The 16,191-nt window shown below is 39.2% G+C and overlaps 1 protein-coding gene across 9 annotated transcripts in view; it reads right to left on the bottom strand.

Annotated features, from left to right (window-relative positions):
• EBF1 (EBF transcription factor 1) overlaps positions 1–16,191 on the bottom strand; it is a 276,873-nt gene that overhangs the window by 102,829 nt on the left and 157,853 nt on the right. The window lies entirely within an intron of this gene.

Consider the following 16,191-nt stretch of genomic DNA (forward strand, 5'->3'; position numbering starts at 1 on the left):
AAGTCTTGGTTAAAAGACTGACTTCATGGAAAAATGAAATATTTTCAATGCAGTCTATTTCCTGACCATACACAGTTCACTGAAGTAGCTATACGACCCTGACATATATCTCTAAGAAAAGACATGGCATTTTATAAAGTAAAAGAAAAAAGCAAACATTTCACTGAAAATATTTCCTTCAGTGTTATGCATCAGTGGACTGTAAACTCATAAAGACAAGTCAATGAATAATAGTGGGTCTCAGATTTCAGGCTTCATCCCTGAGAGCCAGAGTTTATCAACCTTTTGTTCCAAATAAACTACAGACTAAGGTCTACTAAAACTCAGCTGTTCAAAATGTACTCCTACAGCAAGTTTAAAACCTAGCACAACCAGACAGAGCAGCATTACACTTGCAGTAACCATCAGTTGACTAAGAAGTTAATCTTTACTTTAAATCAGAAAGTTAACTTTTGCAAGCATTCATTTTTTAGCACCCAAACTGAATGCAAGGTCAGCAGAACGTGCACATGCTGCCATCAAGACAATTGAAGCTGCAAGGTAAACAGCTTCAGAAAATCCCTTTTTGATGAGCAGCACTTCTGCCCTGGTCTAGTAGTGATGCCACCCCTGTGCCATGCAAGTTTGGGTGCTTCTTCCTCTGTGCTAAGAAAATTATATTATGCAAACACTGCAGGGAAAAATTGGAACTACAAGGGACTGTTTTCATTCAGGAAAATTAAGGTAATAAGGAGGATTACAAAATGTGACTCTTGGAATTATCAAGGACTGGATCTCCTAACCCAAGAAGTCCCTTCTAGACCTGTGCCCCAAAATAAGAGGAAACAATCAACATATAGTAAACACCACCACACTTGAACGGGGGTTTGGATACAGTGTGTGTGCTTACAGTAAAATAAAGAGCAGTGTAAGCCATTACGTTTTCTCATCAAGCAGGTTCTGATATTCAATATCAGAAAGTTGGTTGTACATGTGTGTGTCTTTTTAAGCCTCTAATGGCCAGCTGTGACAGCCTGACTCAGATTGTGTAGAAGGAGCTGTCAGCACAAGTCTTGGCAACTCGAATCTAGACAACTGCTTGCCACCAGGCGAGGGTTTGTACTCATGCCAGAATGGATTTTGAGAGACAAGCAAATAGGGCATTAATTCTGCCAAAGAAAAAACGAAAAGCAGGGAGAGTTCAGGATCTTACACTTCAGATGATGGCTTTCCTGTCAACAGCTCGTCATTTAGCTCACGAGCTATGAAGGGCACGGACATCAGATCCCTCTTGCCCTAAGCTGGCCCTGTCATGCAAAATGCTGGCAGGATCTGGAGACCACCTCTCTGCACGAGATTGCTTGCTGAAATAAAAAGCCTGGCCATCTGTTGGGAGGCAAAGACATCCCTGTCAGCTGGTGCCTACAGCCTCCAACAGGCCCTTATGTGGCAAAACCTCTCAGAACCACTCACTCTTTGGGGAGAAGCTGGTACTAACCAAAGTTTGCCAGGGGATTTTTGGCAGCTTAGCCAAGTGCCAAGTCCAGCAGCTGCCTGCCTGATCTGCCACAGCCCTGGAGCAACACCTTGGTCCCAAGTGAAGCTGGGACATGGGGTAGTTAAAAATATCCGCACTGGAAGGAATTGTCAGCCACACAAATGTGGGAAGTGCTTTCCCAGTCTGTCTTTGCACAGCACACATGAACATGGGGCAATGGGGGCTTGATTGACTCAAGGGCCTCAAAAGAGATAGAAAGCTCTTTGTGAAGCTCTCTGCAGTAACACTGGGCCTTCCCTCTTAAAGTCTGAGCCCATGTTTGCTCAAAGCTTGGAAAATCCCTTTGAAATACAAGAGTTGGCTCTTGGGGTCCACAAACTCTAACCCAAAGTTTCAAAGACTAAGTCCATTTGCCCAGTGATATCTCCCCCAAATTCAACAGAGGTTTCACCAAAATAAACTGCAGAAGAAATGAAACTCATCTATTTAAACTTACCAAAAAACGCCATGGCAAGCAAGTAAGCAAACAAAAGTGCTTTTGAATTAAATCAACTCCAGAAAAAAAATTAACTTAAAAAAACAACATTATTTTCAGAGGAACTTTTAAGACCCCAGGCTTACAGAGCAAAGTTCACTCACTGCATTTTGAGTAAAAAGTCGTCAGTTTACAGAACACATTCTGCCAAGTGCCGTATTTTTATTCTACTGAAAGACAAAACAAACTATAGGCTGCGCTTTGTTTTGGAACACACCAGAGCTAGAGTCCCCCCTCAGCTACACAAAAGCATCCCGTGCTCATCTAGGCAAGAGCCAAGAGCTCCCGAGCTGGCACAGCACATGCCGGCTGACGGGCTCCTGTGCTTTGGCAGGAAGGTGGGTGTGAATAGATTAAGACAAGGGTAGAGTGGAGCAGTTTGATTCATGGGGTTCAGCCCAGTCTCTTGGTTCCTGCTTTAAAATGCTTGTTCAGGTGCCTTCTTCACCTCAAGTCCAGTCCTGCCAGCCTCACTCATTACCAACACTTCACTCTGCAAATATTTCAGATTTAGATTGACAGGACTGGTCCAGGAGAAGTGCCAGAAGAGCTGAGCTCTTTGTAAGCATAAACTTCCATCCCCGTTTGTTTGCATCTAACTTCTTCACAGTGGGTTATTTTTTTTTCAGTTCTAACTTTCTCCACATTTGGCAGGGCTGTATAGCATTAATACTAACCACAGAGGATATATAGCATTAATACTAACCACTGAGGTCTGAAATTCATTCCCAAGATGAAAAAAATCTGCAAAACACAGGAGTGTCAATAAAATCTTCAACTTTAGCTCTCTTTCCAAACTTATGGGATTGCTGAACACCAGGCTTTTTTGCCACACAAGGCTCAGTCATCAATTATATCTGCTACCATTGAAAGTTTTTTTTTTTTTTGCATGAATCAAACAAAACATGTTTTCTGACTCCCTTCCTGACTACTAACACCCCTGGCGTGAAGAGCATCCCAAGCCAGCTTCATGTGAGCCAGCTCAGGTCCAGAAACATGCTAACTTTCACAAAGCACTTGAATGTACTGACTTACATTGCTGTTAAACCAATGGCTGTGCTTCATCCCTTACCCCACAGAGACATGGTTGGAGGGTATGGGGGTGCAGTTTTGGAGAAAACCAGTTCCTTTGAGATTACGTTTAGGTGTCATAAGGTGCAGCTCAGTGCAGGCTGCAAAAACTAGTCAAGGAGCAAAACTGCTGAACAGTTCATCCATGCCATGGCACTGTACTACTACAAATCTCTAAGTAACTACAAGGACCAATGAAGAAATAAAACCTTCAGTTAAATACAAACCTGCAGTGTGAATCAGACCCAAAATTAACTTGAACTTCTTTCTGCCAGGCATTAGCTCTAACAAATGGGTTATTGGCTCTTTTGGGAGTGTTCTCCCTGTTCTCACAACTTGATAGAAAAATCCTTTTTGGAGTTGAAGATGTTTTTTTCTAACAAAACTGCTGCCTTCCCAAAACGATCTTGGTGCCAGCAGGACTGTGCTCTCACCATTACACTCTACTCTCTGCTGCCTTCCTACGTTGTTACTCCAAACTCCTGGCAGTGACGTGCTCCTGCCCCTTCCATGCTTCTATTCTCCTCATCCAGCTGAGGGATCTAGCAAGCACACTACCAGCTGGAGGTCGCTCCATTTGTATAAAACACTCCCTGCCATTCATCACAGGCCATCTTGTCCACCACACTGCAAACCCTTTGGGTTTGTGCAATACCCTCCACAGCAGCATCCTGCTCTTTGTCACTGCTGACTACTACAGTGATTTAAATTATATAAATACAGCAGAAATGGAAATACAAGAAAGAAACATGTAGAAGGATTTTGTCCTCCTAGTTTTCTTGCTGCTACCAATTAATATCCATGTTTATTAAAAATAAACTAGGAGTTAAATTAAAGAAAGCAAGCTCTGACATGATCTAGATTGGCTTCTCTGTCACTCCCCTGAAGGATATTTAAATGAACTCAAACACGAAGGTTTAGCAGTAGGATTTTCTCGCCATTGCCACAATAAATATGTCTGTGGAAAGAGAAAAAAAAATAGTTGGAAAGAAGACCTGCTGCATTCCTGATGCTGAAGAAAAGCTTGTTTGTTCCCGATACATTGGAGAAGTTGTTCAAGAACAGTTCATCCATGTGAAAATACAGCAGCTGTCATGCTGCCAAGGTCAGCCAGACCAGTGGCTATCCAGAAAGTCAGTGCTGGTTATACAACTTAAACCCAGCTAAGGCAAACAAAGTGGACAAAATGCACCTTTTCTGAGGTCTGAACACATTTGACAGAAGAGGGCAAGTTTAGATTCCTGGATGAAATGCAGCAGTAAGTATATGTGGGTTTGTAAAAATTAGTAAAACTAAAATACATGGGCCAGTGCAATAATTAGGAACCGTCCATCAGATAAAAGGATTGCATGCCCATTCTGTATGACATACCAATTCAGCAGAGTACTAAATATGTGCATAAATTTAAATACACAAGCAGTACTGATGGAGACAAAGGTACTAGTCACATACTTCAGCACCTCGCAGAACCAGCTCTGCTGTCAGCGTATCTCCTTTCTTTAGTTGTCCTCCCAGCAAAACAGGATGCTGGAGATGTGACACTACAAACACAATTGTCTCAAACAGTATCTGATGGCAATTTTATTTGGGGTTAAAACTTGGCATATTGAGAAGTACTGAAGCTAATGTAGAGGTGAGTCCACAGGTCATCAAGAGGCAGACAGTGCACACACTTCAAACATTTCATTTGCTGCTTTGGGGTTTTCTATGCACTTTCCACTCACTTCTCTCTTCCTCAACTAGTAACTCCTACTGCACCTACTGGTAACTAGATCTAGTTAGTAATTTGCCACTAAAATAAAAATACAGAGAATATGCATCCCTTAATGCAATTATATTTGGGAAAGTAAATAATAAAAATGTAGACATGTCCCTTTAGAAATTTCAGGACAAAGTTAATATTTTTTCCTTTCAATATGACTCTTCTAATAAAAACTCCTATTTTACAATGGGAAATTTCCAACTTTTAAAAAATTAAGCTAAAATAATTTTTAAAAATAAAAATAATTTCTTGGAATTTCCAACATTTTTAAAATTGACTTGAAGAGGCACTTTTTAATTCCACTTTTTTTTGAAGAAAAATTTCAAAATAATGGATTTCCTACAATATAGAAAATCTGAGCTTAGCCCATCTCTACTAATAAGTGCAGAAAAAGGAGGGGGAAAACATTCCTTAGCATTTAAGGTAGGAAGAACTTTATTTACCAGATTGATTTTTGCAATGTTTTATTTTTGTTGTTGTTCTTCTTTCCTCACAGACTTTTGCACATACAACTAACTGGTCATGTCAGGTATCTTATTCACAAAAGAAAAATTGAGGCTTACACTGAGATTTACCAGCATGAGGCTGTGCATGGAAATCAAATATAGGCATGAGGAAAACCCCCTATTACCCACATGTTCACAGCTGGATTTTACTTGGCTCTTTAGTCAATAAACAGCAGTATCTACCTTTTGTGGCATTTTTACAACAGGAAATTTATTCTGCAGAAGAGAAATTAAACACCAGATACAGCCATCTAACTCTCTTCTAAATGTAACCTTCTTGAGTTGCCAAACATCCTAATTAGGACCAAAAAAACCCCCAAATCTGCACTCCCCATATTCAGTGTTCTCACTGATTTAAAATGGAAGCAGAATCAGACCTGTATTTTGCATTTATGGGATGCTAAATAATTCAGTGGGTTTTTTAAAAAAAAATAAAATAAATAATATTTTTTAAAAGCCTGGGAAAATATTTATTTTACTAGAAAATATATACCTCTTCCTGAACTAAAGAAAAGGTCCAGGAAAGGCAAAATGACACAGAGAATAAACCTCAAGCCGTCAGAGCCTATTGACTGAGATTCTTCAGGCAATGCCATAATAATAGAAACAGAATAGTCTAGGTTATTTTTGTGAACTTGCTCTGACTCCTGGAGCTAGCATTGCCAGGCTTTGCTGTTATCAATACGGTAAATATTCAGCTCAGCACAGCAAATAACTGAGGAGGCACCCACATCATCACCAAATCAGAAGGCAGGACTGCCCAAAAAAGCCTTAAATTACTCACTGCTCGCTTCACCAAGTGTTCCCAGTCACTTTTCCTCAGGTCTGTATGTTCTGCACAGTGAAGCACAGCATACCAATTTTTCATCCTGCATCTTTTGGACTTCTCTAGCTCCCTGATACTATCTGAGCTACAATGCACCAGAGGAATTTAGAGCAGTTTGGGAAAGTGTGTTTGGCATTTTCTACCATGAATGAGTTAAAACCCCAGAGAGTCTGTTTTGGTTTCTTCTCCCAGATTTTAATAAGAAAAGAAAGAGAGAATACCACCAAAAAAACATCACAAAACAAAATTAAAAATAGTCCAGAGGCAGATTTGAGTGCTCAGTTTTCTGTAATTTAATTTTGCCCCCAGGTCTGATGTTTTGATATTTTTTTTTCTTAAAGTAGTGAAAATCTGAATTTTCTTTTAACTCCTTACTTGTGTCCAGCTCCATTATCTAAATTTTTTATTAAATTTGAACTACAGCTACCTCCCTATCACACACACACACAAAAAAAAACAACTGGAAGGAGTTTATGCCATCTGTGTACAGAGTACACACAGTGTATTTGGTTTATGACAGCTAGATGCAAGATAACTGAACACACACACACATCCTTTACATTATATTGATACAAACAGCACTGAGAGATAAGCAGTGGAGTGGACACATGCCCGTGCCCCACACACAGCTCCTGTTGTTAGCACAGAAGCCTCCCCAGCTCTGCCTTTCTTTGTATGCTTCAAATCACAGACTTCTTTATGAGCTGATGGGCCAGTGCTTTAGATGAAATTGTGACAGACTCTCCAACATCAGAATGCTTCATAATCAAGTGAACAGTCACACAACCAACAGGATTTATCCTTATTTACTTTAGAACTAACTGCTTTTCCCTTTACTCTTTCCCCATTTCAACCCTGTTTCAACACTCAAACACTAGGATATAAAAGTGGGTTAACTACTTCTAATTTTTACTGAAGATGCTAGACCCCAGTCACTGGAAAAAATACAAAGCAGCTCTACAGTCTGTCATAGTTCACACAATGCCATTGAATTAGCAGGCCTCCCAGCATCATCCTTTTGCTAAAAGAACCTCTGCTCAGTATAAGTGATGACAGAGAACAGTATTACTGTTATTGTAATACAATATCCCTATTTGGTCGCCTGCTACCCCAAGGTAAACTACTGTAACTTTAGCATGGTTACCAAAAAGCATCAGCAGTAACAAAGTCACAGTGTGTTGGAAAACAGTGCTAATCCAGTCATCTGAAGCTGGTTTTCCCACAGCAGGCATGGGACCCTAAAACCTGTCACCTTCAGCTGAGGATGCTGATGACATCACATTTCTTTCATCAGCTTATAATGATTCACATAGTAAATATTTAATGAGTAGGAAACACAGTTCCTACCTTTCCCTGGATCAGGCCCATTTAAATCACCTGCAAGTAAAACTGAGCACAATCTGCCTGCACATACAATAATTTATGATTCCTCAAACAACCTGACACAAATAATACCCTTAAATAACATTGATGCATCGGTGCCATTACCTGAACTCTTGAAACCCAGAGAGTCAGGCTATTTAAAGGATGAGTGTGTCCTTCCAGCCAGCGTCTGAGCCTCGAAGTCACTGAGAAAAGTTTCTGCACAAACTGAGGTGCAGTGCTACTTGAACCCATCCGAACAGGTGTATCCCTGAACAGTTACACTGGGTATAGATATTGTTACCACACTGTTCCTTCCAGCAGTGTTCCCTCCCAAGACCTGGCTCAGAACCTGCTCCATTTTGTTTTCAAGCTTATTCTTCTTATATGTGGAACTTACCTCACCTGACCCATCTGAGTAATTGAAAAGAAATATTTGGGGAAGTGTCAATATGCCACAAAAAAGCAAATGAAGAGTTGTTTTCAAGTAAAGTAGCAGCAGTGAAGAAAAAATGCAGTAACTTAAAGTTATTAAAAACTGACTTTTAAGAACTTTAAAACAAAATTAAACTAGGAACCCAGTCAGAGTCAGTAACAGAGGACAACGTGACAGAGATTCTGATGGGAGTTGTGATTTTACTTTTGTAATAACCTTTTTTTATGATGTCTTGGGAAATTAAAAAAATAAAAATAATAATAAAAAAAAACACTACAACAACCACCACCACAACAAAACAAACCAAAAAACAGCAACAATTTAAATGAGTCTTTTAAAGAAAGTAATAAGGATGAGTCTAGAATTGGCTGCCCAGAAAATAATACATATATAAGCAAGTTTATATTTGTATTTATACAAAAGATCAAGCACAAAAATGCTGTGGAATAAAGTCAAGCACTACCCTCAGCTCCTGCCCACAAACTGGACATTCCATCCAGGGGTTCCCATTGTTTCATGATATTTAAGAAAATAAATCCCACACTTCCTTTGCCAGCAGGGAGCTCTGGCAGTGAGGACAGGAGCCAGAGTATCGTTACTATTTTGAGTGCTGGAAGGAAGCAAAGAGCTGTTCTGTGGAAAGGCAGAAGCACTTTGAGCTGTGCATGTGCTAATTCAACAAGAGAAGATATTCCAGGGGTGTTTGAACGGGATGATGAACTGGCTCTAGGTATAAAAAGTTGCAGAATTTTTTTGTGTGTGTATGGGCAAGCAACCCAGACACTGTAAAATTTATTGCAAGTCACCACAGAGTGAAAGAGAAAGAGGAAAATAAAGGTTTTGGTGCAATGCAGAAGAGGACCATGGAGATGTCATCAATAAATACTACATTTGTGCTACCTTTAACATGACACAGAAAAAACTTAATTAATCTTAGAAATAATTATCTCTGCAGCAGACATGTACAATCAAATCATATCTGCTTATAGCATAAGTTTTGGATTAAGTACTTCAGAGCTTTTCTTAAAGCAATGGGCCTTGAGTAAAAATACTTTTGCTGATGCCCTCTTCTGTGTCAGGAGATGTGGAAAAAGCATTAAAGCCCATAGCTACAAAGTTATAATTTGCATCCCTCTGGAAGGTGATGCAGCCAACAAGAATACTTTCATAGGCTTCTATGCTTGAAGCCAACCATCCAGTAAGAGTACCCATGATGAAGGACAAAACCAAATGGCCCAAAACTAGAATAAAATTAAGATCAGGATACAGGTGACAAATTAGAACTGGAGCAAGGTAAGGACATGAGTGGGTTGTAATAAAATATATTATTATGCTCATGCCACTGTGTAGTTCTCTGTTTGGAGCTGTGGGAAAAAGCATATTTAGCATAGAATTCAGCAGACCAAAGACATGGTAAGGACAAAGGGACAGCATTGGATCCCCTACATAATGGGCAGGGAACAATGTGCATCATAATCTTTGGAAAGAAGGTGACCTCTGTTCGCAGCTAAGACATTTTCCATGGGTGTTAAAAACTAGTCAAGAGCTGGGACTTCTCCTGCATTTCTGGATGTCTGGCTATGTTCCCAAGATGTCTTTCTGTGTGAAAGCAGGAACAGTACCTCTGATCAATAGGACTCAGAGCCACAAAACACAGAACACGAGGATTTTCAGAGTCCTATATAAGAACTGCATAATTATGATTTTTCTGTAGCACTGCAGAGCAGTGAGGATGGCATAAGCAACAGAAAGGAGGTGCTAAGTTACCTTGCCAGTCAGTACAGAAAGGCTGACTTTCTTGTTCATCGACATCTTACCAATGAAAGTCACAGTTAATTCAATGGACTAGGAAGTGCTTGCAACTTAACAGACTTTTACTCTTGAACTTTTTTTTATGTTCTATTGTTCTTATTTTGGGAACAATTGTGCTGACAACTGGCAAAGAGTAAAGAGGATCAGCAAAAACTTAGAGCTGCTGCCCTCTACCACCTCCCTGGAAAAAAAAATAATTCCTCATTAGTGTAAACAAAACTAATGAACCTCACCCAAAATCTTTCTAAACAGACAGTAGTTTAAAATCATCCAGAACTCTACATAAGTGCTGAATATTTATCATTCTTTTTTCCACTCAGTTCTGTAGCTCTGACAAAATTCCACTAAAGGCTTAATTGCATAATAATTAAAAGTTGAAACACCTTATCCTTTCTAGAATACACACGTGTCATTAATGAAAAGACTGAAATCCTTTAAGAGAATTGGCTAAACAACATGAATGCAGAATTAGAAGATGAGGATCTGAAATCAGATACCAATATAAATCTAGAGAAAACATGAACTTCCATCTTCTCTAGTGAGTTGAGTCTCCAGACCCAGAGTTAACTAATACAGGAAATAAAAACACTGCCATAAGCCCAAAGGTTTGATGAACCTCACTTGCTGAGCATACAATATCAAGTTAAAAATCCCTGCTTAATCTCCAAAAAAAAAGAAGAAACACTGTGCAGTGCCAATAACAAACTTATCAGTAGACATGTGTTAGACAACATGCTACTATACCCTCACATCAACCTGTCAACAAGAACCACCAACTCACAGACAACCCTGACAAAATAATACTCAGGACGTGATTCAAAATGAAGAGGAAAATACAGTTAAGTACAATATCTAAACAAGTTGTATGTGACTTTGGGGCCTGTTAAATTAAATAATATTGTTCAAAGTTCAGGAGTATTAATAATTCTGATTACAACTGAATGACAAAGTTCTTACTCTCAAAATTTTTTTCCACTGTGCAGAGTAACTATGGCAAGTACAAGATGATTGCATTGTTCCTGCTCCTGCAGTGAAGCTTTTCTGCCATTCTGGAGCTTCAGCACTACCTGTCTACAGCCAGATTCAGCCTTGACACTTCTGAGTCCTCCACCAACTTTTTTGCACAAAGTTCATGTATATAAAGAGGCAAGTGTTGCTCACTGTATTTAGGAGAGCATGAAGATCCCTTCATCAAAGATTCTTGATGCTCAGTACAAGCAGCTGGCTGGAACTAGCAAAGACACTAAGGATAAAACTTTCATCCTTGTAAGTGTCTTGGGACTTGTTATGCCTACAGGTGGCCAGACACTTGACTTTGTGTCTCTCCTGAAAGACAGCACCTCCAGCAACGCAGTACTCCCTAGTGTGACACCTCTTCAGGAGCATCTAAAAGGGAAGCATACCTCCTACTGAGTCACCAAACGCTGCTTCCCACAGTAGTGAGGTTTTTCCTTAGAGGGCTCTTCTTTTAAAATAAAAAGTCTCAGTCTAGTGATGCAGTGCCAATAACTCCATGTGCTTTTGCTTTTGTATATTCTGAAGGTTGCTTTTAAAAAATGGTTTTCATTATACAACAGGTTACAGCCAAGTGATGTGTCACAAGTTTTGACCTGATCATTTTTTTGCAGCTGGACATGGTCTTCTTGATCTTCACCCAGTCACTCAGAAGGCTCATTCTAGTGTCACCTATATGTGTTTTTAAAGCAAGAGTTTAATACAACATGCACTTCTTGCTACCAGTTTTACCTTATTTTTTTTAAATTCCACTTCGAAAGATCATAAAATAATGGGGGGAAAAATATTTCCCTTTAATCAGAGGAATCTTTGTATCGAGTTGTAGGCACTAATGCATTTCAGATATGGAAAACCAAGAATGAAAGTGCAGTTGGCAACTGAAATGTCTTGCCTTCATCCCATGGAGACATGTTTTTAAGACAATCAGGCAGAAAATATTCTGGAATTTTAGACATGTTAATAGTTTCAAGTACTGATGACTTCAAGCCAAAACCCCAAACTGGAAAGTTCCTGAGCTCTGGGCAACATGCAGCCTGCAGTTGTAGAAGACAGAAACACAAACTCATATGGAAACACGCACACCTTTTGTGAAGTTCTAATTTGGGGTTGGCACCTGACCAGAAATAACCAGTTCATATCCCAACTTGGAGACCTCACTTCAGAACCAAGAAGTCTCTAGAATACAATGTAAATGTCTTCCTGAGTTCCAAGAGAGGCTGCTGTACTATCTTTTTCCAAAGTATCTCCACCCATTACTTCTGAAAGGACATTGGCAAATGGCACCCCTTAGGCTGTATAAATCTCTGCAGAAGGAACAGCATAATTTTTCTCCCATCACAAACCTTCCAGTCAAACACTTGACAGCCTAGATCAGGTGCTGTCCAAACATTTATTAAAACATTTTAAATGATGAATATATCCAATTATTACTATTAATGCAGCTAATACTGACTAATGAGGGGGAAACATACTAGCTTGTGTCCCACAATTCATTACCCCTGCCTTGTCAACAATTCAAAGCCCAAAACCTAATCATCCATACCGGGCCCTGTTATATTTCACACGTCACATTTAATAAGTCACTCAGTGCCTATAAATTAATGTAACATGTCGGCGTTTATGAGCGCGGCTTTGTCGCTGTTAACAAATGATGTGCTGGCCTGGTCTGCTGCAGCTCAGCAGTGACGAATGAGGGAAGATGATTTCTCTCCAAACTATAAACTACAGGCTGGGGAGCAACACAGACACACCTATACACTTGGGCACACTTGTGCACACACATGTACACACATACTGTGTATGGAAATAGTACAAAGAGTGTGCACCCGCACATGCTTTTACAGGTGTGTTTCATACCTTTTGATGCAGAATATTTTTCAGTCTAGTCACACTCAAAAATATATCATACCTATTGATGTATGCATATATATGCACACTAGATACTGCAAGTATTATAGGAATGTATACACAACTCTTCAGCAAGCTTACTAAAAACACATCCACTGCAATGCATCAGGCTACAATTTCACTTGCACTAGTTTAAGCCAAGCAAGTTCCTAGAGCAATACTACATACAGGTGGGGTCAAGCCAGTTCTACAATCTGTCTGAACACCTGTAGTATTTCCGTGCTTAGTGCTTCCATAGGCAACCACAGCCTGAAACAGAAATGAAACACTGTATATTTGTATTGCAAATTGTGATGCTAAACTACAGATGAGTGGCATGGCACCAATAGCTTCTTTTCTTTTTCTTGAGCAAAACTTCTTTTGGTTTTTTGGGGGGTTTTTTTGGTTGTTTTTTTTTTGTTGTTTTGTTTTGTTTTTTTAAGAATTATGAATAATATATAACTTAGGATCTTAAAGCCACATAATACATAATAAAATAAAAAATGAGCATGTGATATACATGTATTTTTCAACATGCTTCTTCCTATTATCCTGCAAATAGTGTAAGGATTGGAAAGTAACAGGGAGAATGTCAGCATCTTTTTGGTTACTTTGGTTACAGATGTGGCAAGTTCAGAATTGATGAAAGACATCTGGATCTACATATGGCTGCATTAAGTACTATATACAGTAATAAAACTCCATGTTGCAAACGCACACTGTGGCCGGGAGGGAAGTTGTCACTGGAAGCAGCTTTTATAGATCTCAACTGGTTTGTCAGCAGCAGAGGAAGACAGATAAGGAAAGGACCTCTGAGAACTGAGCCCCTAGGAAAGCTGACTTTTATCAAATCACAGACCAGGACTCCAGTTTTCACTTTGTAAAAGCTTTCCCAATGGTAATGCCAGTTTTATCCTTGTTCTCTTTTACATCAATGATGTATCCTGTGTTACAGAAACAGATTCCTTATGAAACGAAACATATTCTAATACATGCAATAATTTGAAAAGTTTAACTGAGATGTGAATGCATTGGTGATGAGCCCAGAGCCACTCTGGGAGTGATAGATCTGACTGTAAATTTTCTGGGTACTTTTTTGCATCTGTTGGGAAATGACAGCCTGTAAAAAAGAAACTTTTGAGGGAAAGAATCATATTTGAGGGTCTGCCAGTATGAAAAAAATGTTCAGAGAAAAGCCTTCAGTGTGTCAAAACATCATCTTCAGACAGTTTATAAATTAAAAGCATCCTTTCCTAGTAAAATACAAATCTTGCTTGCAAATTTTAACTAAAGTAAAAATAAAGCTAGAAATATGTTTAAAAAGTTGACATGGAAATTATAGCATTTTTACTCACAACTTTCCCTTTTGTCTTGGACCATTGACTCAAAAATATCATGTGATTCTGGTTTGGGGTTTTTTAAAAAAAATCCTTGTTTCAAATCAGAAAACTCTTGAAAGGCCTCCTGACCTGGAAAAAGGTTTCCTGCACAGGTCTAGCAAAAACCCCAGGCCCCTGGGGCTCAGGTCACAGAAGCTAAGCCAGCCCCTGAGGGAGCGTCACACTTCTAGCAACACTGACATGGGAATTCCTGCACAGCTACATTGTACTGAACTAGAGACCAGTCACAAGTAGCGAGATTGAAATTCGCCTCTTAGGAACAAAGAGCAAAGAACATACAGAACGGTGCTGACACCACTAAGATCCTCTCTGCCAGCGAGGGGAACTTGGACAACTCTCCAAAGCTTTCCACTCAGGCAATGCAGACAGAGATGGTCTTCTCCAGAGGCCAGTCTGTGCAGGAGCCCAGCCCAAATGCTTCAAATTGTCTTTGAAAAAAGTTTATCTATCCATAGCTCCCGTGGAGTGTGGCCAGCTTCCTGATTTGGGCTTTTCCACTGTGTTCTAGGGCTAAGTTGTGCAAATACCCCCTTGAAAGATGCCTTCTTACAGAATGGTAAATTTCAACCTATCAATAAATACTGTCTACAGACTGTATATACCTAAACAGCATTCAAAACACTTTTGGTTTCAACCACTGATAAAGGTGTGCTCTTTGTTTAATGTCATCAGCCATCAACAGTGCTTCCATATGCTATTGAAGCAGCAATACTGAACAACAGTGTAGCAAAAATTCATATTTTTTTCCAAAATCAATCCATTCTAGAAGGGCCATCCAATGGTTAAGATAATAGACTAGAACACAGAAGACCTAGATTCCTGTCTCTAGGTATACTTTATAAGCCACCAACTCACTTTTAGGCTGCTAAAGATGCAATTAAGCCCTCCTCAAAGCCCTACTGCACATTTTACTGCATCTTTAGAAGTCAAAACACCTTTAAAAATCTAGCTTTAAATCTCCCTGTGTCTTCTTTTCCCATCTTTAAAATAGGGATCATGACACTTCCCTAGCACACAGGTACTGTAAGGATAAAGACAAAGACACTTTCTAAAAAGTGTCACATATATCTAGGATTCTCTCATGTATTGTTGGCATAAAAAAAAATCTTAGATATTTTTAAAGACTTCTGATATATAAAGGGGGAAACAATGTAGGATTTCATAGACCTTTTTTTTTTAAAAAAAAAAAGTCTCCATTGTCTCAGTACAGACAGTATCAGTGAAAGAAGCACACTTACCAGTTTTGTGTCATGTATGGTTTGGGTTTGTTGGGGTTTTTTGGCACTTCATGCCTTTAGACTAACAGATACAGAAAAAATTTGTTGAAAGGCTTGAGCATGGCTGCTCCTGCACTCTGTGTGATTGGGCTCTACCCTGTGCAGAAGGAAACTGTTTCAGAGTACAGCCCAAGGTCACTCACAGCACAGCAGCATGCAGAACCTAACAGGAAAGGGTAGTTGACCAATTAAAGCTAAGTGATGCCTTGGTGTCCCAGCAGCCTGCCATATGCACGAGGTTAAAGGTAAGAAAGAGCCTGAGAACCCAGGACCACTTTCCAGCCAAGCAATAGAGTGACCCCTTACCAGAAAATATAGAGAAGGGCAGAAAAAAAGACCCTCAAGATATTAAATATTTTAACAATTCCAGTAAATAGATATATATAAATTTGGTAATGGCCTGTTAAAATGTTTGTTGTTTGCCATAAAAGCAGTATTGTATTTCCAGCACCTAGCTCAGAAATGACATGCTGCAAACCCTCCCTCCAAGTAATTCTGTGACAACACCTAGGAAAGTTGAAGTTGAGACCATTATTCCTCACCTAAACCAAACTGAGCAGCTCAGCTGTACAGCACCAAAATATTTTTTCTTTTTCTTTTTCTTTTTTTTTAATTAAAAAAAAATCTTATTCTCCTCAATGTCCTGTCATTCATTTATCATCTTTAGTCCTTTCCATCATAAATTTTGTAGGGCAATACTGTATTATTTGTATAGAAATCTGACCTACCAGCCTCCAGGTACTGTAAAACACGATATATATTTTTTTTTATTTTTTTATTATTATTATTATTATTTTTTCTCCCTTACATACACATTAAGCTCTAA

The sequence above is a fragment of the Apus apus genome, chromosome 13, assembly GCF_020740795.1.
Source record: "Apus apus isolate bApuApu2 chromosome 13, bApuApu2.pri.cur, whole genome shotgun sequence".
NCBI classification, from domain to species: Eukaryota; Metazoa; Chordata; class Aves; order Apodiformes; family Apodidae; genus Apus; species Apus apus.